The 12866-nt window shown below is 41.5% G+C and overlaps 1 long non-coding RNA gene across 1 annotated transcript; it reads right to left on the reverse strand.

Annotated features, from left to right (window-relative positions):
• Positions 1-7659: 7659 nt before the first annotated feature.
• Positions 7660-10587, reverse strand: LOC134471517 (uncharacterized). Its single transcript, XR_010040968.1, has 3 exons — positions 10351-10587; positions 10146-10209; positions 7660-8681 (listed from the first exon to the last, which is right to left on the reverse strand). It is a non-coding gene; the product is annotated as an uncharacterized LOC134471517 (long non-coding RNA).
• Positions 10588-12866: the final 2279 nt, after the last annotated feature.

Below are 12866 nucleotides of genomic sequence, written 5' to 3' on the forward strand. Positions count from 1 at the left end.
ATCTTCCTTTCTTTGAAATAGCTGCCCATGCCATTGGATATAATAATTAAGCAAGACCATATGAGATAAAACCCAGCCCAACAAAGCAATGAAAATGATATAGGACTTCAAAGTAAGATAAAAGGGAGTTAACAATGGCTACCACCTTCAGAAGGAGATTCCCCATAGATGCTACATTGTGTATTTCCATCCTCTGAATAGACCATCAGACTACTGGCTTTACACCTGCAAAGACAATGAAATACTAAACACTACAGCATTAACTTGTATTTTACCTCAATAGCTATCATCACAGCCTGTGTTTCTCCAGATCAGCTGCTTGCTTATGAGAGGAGGTGGGGTGGAGCAAAGCTGACTCTTATTGTCTCCTTGCCCTCCTGCTGGAAGGGACTGGCATCTGGTTCTTCCCTCAGTGGCCCTTGCATGGCGCCGACTCACAGGGAGGGCTGGTGACTTGTTGACTTCTTGTTCTCTTCCACTGCAGTCTGCAAATGGCACTACCAGAAGGCAAATTTAAAAAGTAAATAGGTTCAACTACATTTTTTGCATAAGAAGACTGCTTAGCAGCATGGTGCTTTTTGTGTAAAAAAATACATTTGTGTGTGTATTAATATTAAATTTTGCAAGAAGAATCAGGAAAATGGAAACAATTGAGAAGGATGAAGTAATAGAGGCAGAGATGGGAATGAGAATCCTAATAAATTTTATTTAGCAGCAAAGACAATTTTGTGGAGTCTGAAACAAACAATCTTGAAGGTATTCTTTAAGAAAAGAATGTAAAATTATGCATGAGAAATTTGGCATGACTGTTTAAGCTGAAAGAGTTACAAAGTTACAATTTATGAAAGCTGACAAATTCCACAGATATCACAAACCAGAAAAACACTACCCTTCTCTTATTGTCTGACAGGTTTCTATAGACTGACTTCCTGGTTAGTACAAGTCAAGCCTGTTTCTTCCAAAACTACTCAAATACCTACCCCACACACAGCCCCCACAATTCCATTCTTTTGTGACTTTGTACTCTCAGTCCCTTCATATTCCTGAGTGAGGCTGGATAGCTGTCTCCTGCAAGTCATTTCTCACCAGGGATGACCAGAGATTATCATGCATGTAAACAACTCCAAGCCATATAAACATATCAGTAAGTACAACCCCGGACTCAGTTTTTTCTTAGGGGTAGTAGTTTTTGTATTCATTGTAGAGCACTTTAATAAATTGTAATTTTCTTTCCACTAATTAATATCATCCTTGTGCAAAACCTTGGACTAGCTTTTACCAGATTTTGTTTCCATGTCCTTACATCTAGACATCTCCATAATAAGGTCAATTTTCTTGATACTTTTGGGCACATTGGCTCCTGGCAGAGATGGAAGACTTGGGGTTGGCCTGCCCACCCTTCCTATCAGTGCCTGCTTATTCCCTGTCTCCCTTCTGGGACAGGTGTTCATGATCCCTTATAGATAACGAATGGATTTAATAAAACATGGAGCAAAACAGAAGTCTGAAGTTATACACAGTACGGAGATTTTTTTAGCAGGTAAACAGTAGACACAGTTCTCCATTTAGCTCAAGCACCTGTGGAAATATGGCTCAGATACGCATTACCAGGACTCTCCTGTGACATGCAACTATGTGGGACATCATTGTTTCCTTATGCGAGAAATTTTCTAGGCAGAATGCCTCGTGTTCATGACTCCTGCACAAATCCTTGGAAAACTACTGCAGCTGGCATGAGCACTTGGTGACTGTGAGTCTTTGCATTACCGAATCCTGTGTGGGAAAATGGTGCTATTAGCCCAGGTTCCTTCTCGTGGGGAAAGAAGACCTCAGAGTCATTTAGCAAGCTGATCTCAAACTGTCCTAAAGCAGAGAGCCCATCTGTGAAGATGCAGTGGAGTGGCAGTGGTTAAAAGAGCAGTTCCCATTTGTGCTCTTCAAAGGAGCCATCATTAAATGTGGGGCTCCGTGGCTGCTGCCAAGGAAACCAGAATTCATAATCCAGATGTGTTTCTGTTTGCTCCTAAGGCACCAACATCCCAAGATTTGTGTGTATTTTTACTGTTAGTGAAAAACTGTGTTCCTCCCACCCCTGGTTTACTTGTCATTAAACAAACTATAATGAAATGAGGTGAAAGTGCACTGGTGGGTCATTAGGGGTGATTGTTGGAGACCATTATGAAGCCACTCTGAGCAGGATTTAAAATGAACTCACTGGCTTTCTATGTTTATCTGTGAGTCTGTCCTAGGCCCTTGGGAGCTGATTCATAGTAAGTGAACCTCTCTGAATCACTGGTCCTGGCTGAGGCCTACAGTGGCCTGTGATGCCAGAAATAAGGCCACAGCTAAGGACACCTTGGCTCCAGCTCTAATTAAGTAAATAGAGACTGCAGTTGTAGGCATCTTACTCCTGCAGTCTCACTCGTACCATAAACGTCATCCTGGAGATAGTTCTCCTAAATTGTCATAATTTACTACTTGGAGAAGTCTTTGAAGTGACTCCCAAGGTCCTGCTCATTTCCCGCACTTTCCTCCGTTTCCCCACCCTGCGTTTGGACCTAATAAATATGGGCAGTCCAGAGAAGTCTTTGTCTTAGCCTTCAGCATCTCAAACTCAGCTAAAGGATTTTGACACTCTTGGAGCCCTAAAATTATACCACTTGTCTCATTTATTTAAGCCTTCACTGTACACTCATTTGGGAGATTGGGGATCTAGGTCAGGATCCGACAGCTTCCCCCCAGTTTGAGACCAGCCAGATTTCAGTCTTTAGGAGGTGGGAATGTGAGGATGTGAGGCACAGGTGATGTGTGGAGTGAAAACTTCCTTGAAACTTGAGCACCAGTGAACCCTCCTTAGGAGGCAAACAAGCAGGAAAGACATATCTAGGAGAAAGTTTAGTGATCTGAGGTTGTGGAGAGGCTGCTTTCCCAGACGGCAACCTGGCTACTGGACCTCAGCAATCATTTCGTAGGAAAGCAGTCACAATGGAAAGAGAGGGAAGCACTTGATTTCAACGATGGCTTACTAGTTAAGGTTTCCTGGTTTTCATAAGGAGTGGATCACAAAATATCACTTACTAGGAAATTGCTAAAAATGCAGATTTTGGATCCAACTTCCAGAGCCTGTGGTTCTGCAGGTGCAGGGAGGAGCTCACTCCCCACCCTTGGATAGCTGCTAGGTGGTTCCAGCAGTGATGGTCTTTAGGCTACATTTTGTTTCACTGGAATTCTACGTCATCTTTAAAAATGGTCTTGCAGACTCTTATAAGCATTTTGTATGATGTTATATAATGCCAAGTAGAAAAAAGCAGGTATAATTAGGACATATGGTTGATTTTACATCAATCAACGACAGGTTGAAAATATTCAGGGAAAAAGCCATACCTGAGCTGAGCATGTACATTTGAGCATCTGTAATGCTCATACCCGACCCATATCATCATCTCATCCCCAGGTTCCTGCAAAGCTCCAACCCAAAGGATTTCTGCAGCCACTGTCTGAGCTCTCACTGGTAGTAAAAGGTGATCTTTCTCCTGTTTAAACTTGGCTCCTCATGAACTCGGAATGGGGCATCTACCTATTAACAACTCTCTAGTGCCGTGTGGTGGCAGCCTTCAGCTCTATCACCATAGCTTCCACAATACCCTCAGTGCTACGTTCCGGTCACCTTGCCCATCTTTTCACAGTTCTTCCTTAGTGGAGAACTCACTTTTGCTCCAAATCACACACACAGCTCCCAGAATGCTCTGCACTTCAGCCCCAGTTGACAACTGTGCTCTTCTGTGCTTCTCCACCTGCCAGCTCTCAGGTCCCCTAGTAATCCACACAAGACATGCCCTTCCTCCCACTTGGAAATAAACTTGATACAGTAGATGAAATGACAAACAGAATGATTTTAAATATTGTCATGATTTACCTATGAAAGAGAGTTATATATATATAATATATATATATGTATACATATATAGTTTTAAAAATATTTTTAAAATTTTTTAAATGAAAAAATAAAAACATTGATAAACTCAAAACAAAATAATAAGAGTTTAACAATGGTTAATATATTGCATGTTATCTTCAAAGTAGTTGTTCAGATTATAAGATATTGGCATGAAAAATGATCAAACAATGTAAACCATTCTTTTTGATGAATTAACAGAGATGAATGGTATAGTTATGTCTTGTATATATATATACACAGATATATACACAAATGTATATAATCTTTTTCCCTCTGTCTTTGCTTCTTTCCCTATCCAAATTGTTCTCTCCTTTTGAGCAGTTTCTTCCTCTTTTACTTTCTTTTTTCTTTTTTTTTTTTTTTTTTTTGTCTTTTTCGTTTTTATCGGTACCAGCGATTGAACTCACGACTGCCTGCTTGCAAGGCAGGTGCTTATGCCACTGAGCTAAATTACCAGCCCCTCCTCTTTTACTTTCACAATATCTACTGTGTATTTGGGGTCTTATTTAGTCTTTCAGTTTTTTACACTGAGAAACAATATATTTACACTTGTGAGTTTGATTTATTTCACTTACGAGTATGGTCTCATGTTGCATCCATTTACCTATAAAACTTCAAATTTATCCTTCTTCATAGATAAGTAATGCTCCATTGTATAAAAGTACCACATCTTTCTTATTCAGTCCTTGGTTGATGGGCACTTGTGCTGTTTCTAAGATTTAGCTATTACAAATTGTGCTGCTATAAACATGGATGCACATATATCGCTGTGGTGTGATGTTTTCGATTCTTCTGGGAAGAAGGGAAGTAGCTGGATCAAATGGGACCTCCAACCCTAGTTTTTGAGGAATCTCCACACTGATTTCCACAGTGGTTGCACCAGTCTACACTCCCACCAACAATAGAGAAGTGATCCTTTTCCCCCACAGTCCCTTCAGTATTTGTTATGGGTTAATTTCCTGATGATAGTAATTCTTCTCAGAGATGAATTCTGTGTTATTTCAATTTGCATTTCTTGAATGACCAGTGGTGGTGAACATTTTTTCATGTATTTATTTGCCATTTGTATTTCTTCATCGGAGAAGTGCGTACTCATCTCAGATGCCCAATTTTGGATTGGGTCTTTCAATTTAGGGGGCCTGATATTTTTCAATTCTTTGTATGTTCTAGATATAAGTCCTTTGTCTCAGGGACAGTTGGCTATAAATTTTTCCCATTCTAAGGGTTTTCTTCCCAAAGAATAATATATTTTGTACATGAAAATTCTCCAGTGCAACTACATGAGCAAACATAGTCAAGTAGTCAGGAAATGACAAATTTCTAACGAAAAAATTTTCCTTTATTTCTGACCTTTTGACATGAGAGCTAAAGAAGCATATTTGTCTAAACATAAGTGAAATCACTGTGAGTTCAACTAATATTAATGTGGACTAATGCTGTGTGTTGCCTTGGAAACTGAAATACCACAAGCAGAGTGACTTGGTTTTCTAAAATGGGGAAAAACTTGGTAAAATTCCAGCCAAAGTACAATTTCCCCTCAATGTAAAAGAAAACTACTTTCCTGAAAATTTTGTATATTTCTCAAAAAATTCTGTTCAAACTGAACAAAAATTTATGCTTAAACATAAGCAGATTTTTCAGCTTTGTGAAAGTTCAAGACTTTTCTAGAACAGCAGCACTCCTGACCTCTGCTCATGCATGCCAGCATTATTCCGTTGCCAACCAGGCACCATAGCAACCAATAAGCCTTTGGTGACTTCCAAGTTGTCTCCTCAATACTGGGCCTTGCCTTCCAGGGAAACCATGGCCTTTACCTCAACTTTGTCAGCTGATACGTTTAAAATCACCTATTCACTTATCCTAACATCAGCAAAAAAAAAAAAAAAAAAAAAAAAGGTTTGAAAATTTAAGAAAATATTGAGAAAAGTGTGTTACTTTCCAAAGCACAGAGTCCTTACCTTGTTGGTACAATCTCCCCCACAGAAAACTGCCCACGAGCCCTTTTATACTACCCATGGAGACAGCTTTGTGCAGAGCTAACACTCTACACCTCCTTCACAGCTTATGCATAACAATTAGGAGGTAGAAAAGACCACATGGGCTGTATTTTGGAATTATCCTCAAATGTGAAACACGTAGCCAAGCCTGTAGCCCTCTCCTCTCTGAATGTCAACTCTCACCTTCTCTCTACTATTTCTACTCTACCCACTTTGGCCCATCCTCTAACACTTGCACAGGCTACAAGAAGGGAAGCTAGGAGTCATGTTTTACAAACTCCTACCTCTTTCCTTCATCAAACTTGCATATCCTACTCATTAAGTTTGGCCCAAAGCAGATTCCATATATATATTAGGTTTGCCCTAAAGCTTTCTCTGTAGGTAGAGAATTGTAACCTCACTTGATATGTAAACCAGTTGTAATCTACTCTTGTAACATGCAGCCAGGTCTCAGTCAATCATAGCAGCTGATGATCAGTCAACCAGAGATGGCCAACTATGCAAACCAGGTACAAACAAGGTAAGCACAGACATTAAACAACCCTCACTTCTATTTTCTGTATGTCTCCCCTTCTCCCTATTTGCAGATGTGATACCACCATGTGGCAGCCCCAGAGTTGCTCTGAATCTGTTTTGGTCCTGGGAACTTCCTGCTTCCGTGACTTGGTCCTTGCTAGCTAAACTGTGTTAAATTAGCACGCTCCAGTAACGATCCCATCCTGTGCCTAGCCCGTTCCAGGCTGCACTGGCACAGCTAAGCATGGCCGCAGAAATGCACACAATCCATTTGACTGGTGTTACTAAATCTAAATTTTAGATTACATGTCTCTAGTGGGCTCCCCTAGCTCCATTTCCCTGGCCCATTCATTTTATTTGCCCTAAAGAGCTGTTTCATACCTTCTCGTTTCTTCCCAAAGTCTCTCTGGCTTCTCCTTCTCATTTTCAGGAGATGCACTTAAATTTTAATGGAGACAAGAAAAGCAATCAGAAGGAGCCCTGACCAAGTTCTCACTATGGACTCTAGTCATCCATGTGTACTGCTGCCTACCGACCCCATGACCTTCCAGCTTTGTAACTGTCCTGTCCCTGATGTGAGCACACCTACTGTGTGGCCAGGTGGGTAAAAGTGTAGTAAATACAACTGTGTGCAGTACTTAATGCTTGATCATGGTAATAAATGCCTATGTCACTGGTTCATGTATTCACTATGCGGTGCCTTAACTTCTAATAGAAGTTTACTATAAGCAGCATGCTGTGTTAGCTTGCAGAAGTCTTGTATGTGTCCCGTTTACCTGTCTGTTAATGACAAGTATAGTGACTAACCTACACCCCCTTGACGTTTACAAACACCCTGTATCATGTTAGCAAAACAACAAAATTTGTGTATTAACACATTTATCAGAACTTATCAAATCTCAACTACACAGGACTCTACTGCACCTCCAATGTGTGGACTAAAAACCTTTCTTGACTCACGTGAGTCTTCAGCTTCAGACACTGTTTCTGGAGCCCTTTTCACAAATCTCCCACCCAGCTGAGCTCATGACCTCCTTCCTTGCCTCACTTCCATCCTCCCAGCACAAACTCAGCCACCTGCTTGGTGCGTGGTGGGAAAAATGCCTCTTACGTTGCTTCATCCATTAATATTCTACCAGTGCATTTTTGTATTTTAAAATTGCCCACATTCATTAAATGTTTCATAAGTTTCAATTCCTTATAGATATAAAAATGTTATAAAAGGCATGACTGAAATAAATTTGAGTGTTTATTAATTGACCTGTATGTCATTTCATTACAAATTGCATTAAAATATATAATATTTCAGTTTTGCAATTGTTTAAGTAAACAGCATGACATTTGTTTTAGTTACTTTCTTGTTGCCAGGACAAAATATGTCACACCGATTAGTTAAAGGATGAAAAGTCTAGTTTAGCTCACAGTTTTGTAGAGTTTTCAGTCCTCAGTCAGCTGACATCAGGCCAGGGCTACATGGTAGAGGGCATGACTGGGGATAAACAGTCCATGAAATGGCACACAGGAAGCAGCAAAATGCCTTCTCACCCTTTTTGTTCCATCCAGGCTAGAAGCCTGTTGGTTGGATTATTTTTTTTTTTTTGTCTTTTTCCTTTTTATTGGTACTGGGGATTGAACTCACGACTGCCTGCTTGCAAGGCAGGCGCTTATGCCAGTGAGCTAAATCCCCAGGCCCAAGCTTGCTGGTTGGTTCCACCCACAGAGGGAAGAGGGGAGGGTCTTCCCTTTTCAGTAAGTCCATTATGTACACCCAGAGCCATGTTTAACTGATCAGTGAACTAAACCAGTATCACACATCCATGATCTAATTACCTCCCCCAAACCTCACCTATGAGTGCATGAGGCACTGGGGGGACATCTATAAATAAACCATTAGCAGTCTTATCTTTAGCATAGAAATGCATATCAAGAGATTTTACTTAATGTAATATAATTTCACTAAAATAAACTCTGAAGCTTCCTCTGTGCTCTATAGACAGGTAAAAATAGAAAAATGTTTCAAACTGCTCAGAATCTCATAATGGGCAGAAGAACAAAATTTTTCACATTCAAACAAGAAAGAACATTCACAGCACATTCCCATGGTTACTTTGTATTCCTTAGGTTTAAAGTTATTTTCTGCTGGTATCTGTTCTTGGATATTAAATTGTAGTGGGACAGGCAGGCATGTGATACACATCTGAGGCACATTCCTAAGAGAAAGACAAAACTTATTGCCAACATTGTTTGTCACACTTTAAAAGTGGTTAGAGGTAAAAATAGAAATGATACAGAGTAATAGAAAAAGCAAGTTTCTTTCCTTCTCTCCTATTCTCTAGATATAAGCACAATAGCAATTTCTTGTGTACCTTACAGGACATTTACGCTGCATAGAAGCTCACATATGATCATGCACATCTGCTTTTACACCACATACATTCTCTAGGGTGCTCTTCAAATAAATGAAAAACACGTAAATGAGGTTCTCTTAGAAGTCCAGGATTTTATTGTCCACCCAGCACCAATTTCTCCTACCCGAACAGGTGCATGATTCTACCGTTGGCCCGTGGACCAGGACAGATGGGCTCATATTTTAGCTCAAGCTCTCACTAGCAGTGCAATCTCGGACAAGCTATTTAGCTTCCCTAGTCCCCTCAGCTTCCCTATTTTAAATATGGGGGTGACAGTAATAGTACCTACCTCAAGGGGCACTATTGAGCCCTGAATGAACTAACATAGCACTGGCACTGGAATATTCCATCCATGTTGGCCTATTCTACAGTCCCCTTATCCTTAAAATATAGGGTACAAAAATATGTACATCAAACAAAATAACTAGGGGACTATGCGAGGCTGGACGGTAGAAGAAGCCAGGAGTGCTGTCATTACTCAAACATAGATGGCAGTGTCTTACTTATCAGAGGGGTGAACGCTTAGCTCTGAGCTCCCTGGAAATCAGGGGACCCTCCCATCTGCTTCAAATCACAATGTCTTGAAGGTCAAAGCAAGTTATCAGATCAGGGAAACACAGGTTCCCTTTGTCTGAGACTCAAGAAAAATTACTACGTGGTCTAAATTTCCAATTTGCTCCCAGGAAAGTTTTAGGAGAAGGTGGCCCAAACAGAATCAGAGTGAGGGAGTCCCCCATGGATTTAAATCTGGCTTGTTTCCTGTTGTTTAAAATAAAACCACATGGCAGATCATAAATCTGGAGAAAAGACCAGTCTTAGGCTGAGTTTAAGGCTCAAAAGCTTGATATCAAATTATGTTAGAGCCAGGCACGGTGGCACATGCCAGTAATCCCAGAACTTGGGAGGCTGTGGAAGAGGTGTTGCAAGTGGGAGTCCTACCTGGGCAACTTAGTGAGACCTTGTCTTGAAATAAAAGATAAAAGATCTGGAGATATAGTTCAGGTCAAAGACCCCAGATTCCAACCCTAGCTACAAAATAAACAAATAGAATTAAACTAGGATGCTTAACTATCTTTAGTAAGGACACGTGCTCTCTGAAAGGCCACGACTGATCCAGGGTGGGCTGACTTCTTCCAGAGGCTCTAAGGGCTTGTAGCAGAAAACAAGACGATTGTGCTGCCTGGCTGTAGCCACCTGTTTTCTATTGCTATAATAAAATCCCTGAGACAAGGTATTCTATAAAGAAAAGAAGTTTATTTGACTCACAGGTTTGGAGGCTTGGAAGTCTATGCACGGCATGATGCTACCACTGATCAGCTCTGGCGTGTGTCTGACGGGGAGGGATGGATGGCATCATGTTGGGAATAAAAGAGGGAGAGTTCATGTGGTGAAAGTAAGTCAAAAAGAGTGAGGTGAGGCCAGAATCACCCCTTTATAACCACGTAGCTGGAGTCCCCTGAGCACTACTTACCCCTTCCGGGGAACTCCGTCCTCTTCAGCTGGTATCAGTGTTTCAGTCTGGCGGAAAATGCTTTTGATGCTTACGAAAATGTCAGAGTCCCGTAACAGGATATCAACTACTCCTCAGATTCCACCAACAATATTTCAGACAGAAATATTCACTCCTGCTTTGGAGGAGTGAACGACTGAGGCAGTCTCGCTGGTTAAAAGCCTTTCAGAAACAGAGAGGTCGTCAGTGGGAAGATAATATGAGGAGCACTGTAGAAAGAAATCAAGACACAGAGTTAGGCCTTTGTGTCTGCACCTGCAAATTCAACCAATGCTGAATAGATAATATTTGGGGGAAAGTGCCTGTATAATAAACACGAAAAGAAAAAAAAAACATGGAAAGGGAAGAAAATCATGATTCAGGGCAGTTTTCAGGTCGCATCTCAAAACAAAGACGGAGGACTTTTGAGGTCCAGGGCACATGCCTGTAGTGGCACCTTGGTTCCGGAATTTAATTCTTTCCGTAGTCCTGGGTAAGTTGGCTGTATTAGTGTTCATTAGCCAACGCCAAGTTCGCCAACTGAAGCAAAGCCTTGCTGAACACTTCTGTTTGTGAGCCAGTGGCTCGCTGCTGCATACCACGCTGCTGCCCCTAAGTGACCTCCTGCAGAGAGCACACAGGAAAGTAATTCAGGCGTGAGAAACTTTACCCAGGGTCAGGGCCTGCAGAGCCGTTCACACCTTTTATTGGAGGTCGCAGCTGTAACTGTCACAAATGATAAATTAACCCTAGACTCAGAAATAGTCCTGAAAATCAATCATGTTTGCCCAGCCATGCATAGCCCAGGGGAAAGCTAAGGTCTCTGGACCAATCGCCTTTATTTTCGTGTGCTCGTGGGAGTCTCTTCCTCTTTAAAAGTCCTGTGTAAGCTGAATCGTTTCTTTTTCTTTTTTTTTTTTTTTTGTCTTTTTCATTTTTATCGGTACCAGGGATTGAACTCACGACTGCCTGCTTGAAGGCAGGCGCTTATGCCGCTGAGCTAAATCGTTTCTTAGGAGCAACCATTCCATGTGGTCTAAATCTGCGTTTTCCAGAATTGCAACTCTCAGGCCTCACATGGATTTCTTTCACTCTTGTGGTTTCTGAGTTTGAATTGACACAACTACTTATGCTGCTTCCACCCTGTGTTAGGTATTGTGAGCCATCTAGAAATGATTTGAAGCACAGTAGAACATGCACATGTATACATGGTAAATACTTTGCCATTTTATGGAAGGGAACTGAACACATTAAGTTTTAACCTGAAATCTCACTTGAAACGATCTACATTAACTGTTTAATATTTTGCCACTAAGACTAGGGTTTACCTAAATCAGTCTGTAGATGTAGCAAATTCCACTGCAAGAGAAAAGATTTTTCCTCTTAGCCTTCAATACAGAACAGCAAGGCTTGGCTTTGAAAATTTCAGCTAATTAAGACTTTGATGACAAAATAAAAACATGAACATTTCAAAGTAAGAGTGATTCCAAAATTGACCAGATATACTTGAAAAAGAATCAAACTTCTTGGAGTAGAATTATAATTTTGAAAATTTAAAAACTCTGAACATACTAAATGTATGAACTGAGTTATATGAGAAAAAGATTTGCAAGTCAGCAGAGCTGAGAAGTTGTCCAGTGTGACACAAAGGAGCACAAAAAGACATTAAGAACCATAGAGAAAAGAATGAAAAGGTCGAATATACGTCTCACACATATTTCAACTGAAAGCAGAAAGAGGGGTGTCAGGGCTCCCCAGAGAAGCAGGGTCAGGGTGGGGTCAGGGTCAGGATGGACCCTGGCCCAAACCTTGGTTCCAACGATGAGGCTGGTGCTGACACATGTATGCATGGCAGGTTCATATGAAAGGTTTGAACTCACCTAGTGAGGCACTGGGGCCAGCAGGGCTAGAGTCTCCAGCAGGTCTGGGGGAATGATTCATTATAACACGGAGAGGAAGAAAACCTGGGATTCCAGGGCAGTTAGCATGTGGGTAAGGTGAGGATCCATGCACCTGGTGTGAACATCCCACTGCTATTGGGAAGGAGCAGCCAGGCATGCCCACCAGTTTGCCCTGGTGTGAAGCAGGAGGAAAAGAAGCAGAGCCACGGCTTAATGGCAGCCAGCCATACAGAAAACATGGTAGTGCTTGTATGGAACCACCCAGCTGACTCTCCTTGAAAAGAAGAGCAGCTGTCTCCATTTGGGATAAAACTGGCCCTGTCTCCAGGTATTGATATGTACAGGGATGACCAGGTTATTTCTTTGCTCCTTCAGGTACTTTAAGCAATGTAAACTGGGCTGGCTGAGGAGCTGATGCATAATCTCTGAAGCAAAGGACAGGTCAGTGTTACCCTGCCCAGTGAGTCCCCAAATCCCTGGTTGAGCTGCAGGATGGAGAGCCATGCTCCATGCTGTCAGCTGGGACCAAGCCTTGAGAAAGAGGCTGTGACTGCCCAGGCAGAAGGACCATGCATCAGAGCTGAACACCGACCCCAG

This window comes from Cavia porcellus, unplaced genomic scaffold, assembly GCF_034190915.1.
Source record: "Cavia porcellus strain 051 isolate PalLab524CR breed Dunkin Hartley unplaced genomic scaffold, mCavPor4.1 scaffold_18, whole genome shotgun sequence".
NCBI lineage: Eukaryota > Metazoa > Chordata > Mammalia > Rodentia > Caviidae > Cavia > Cavia porcellus.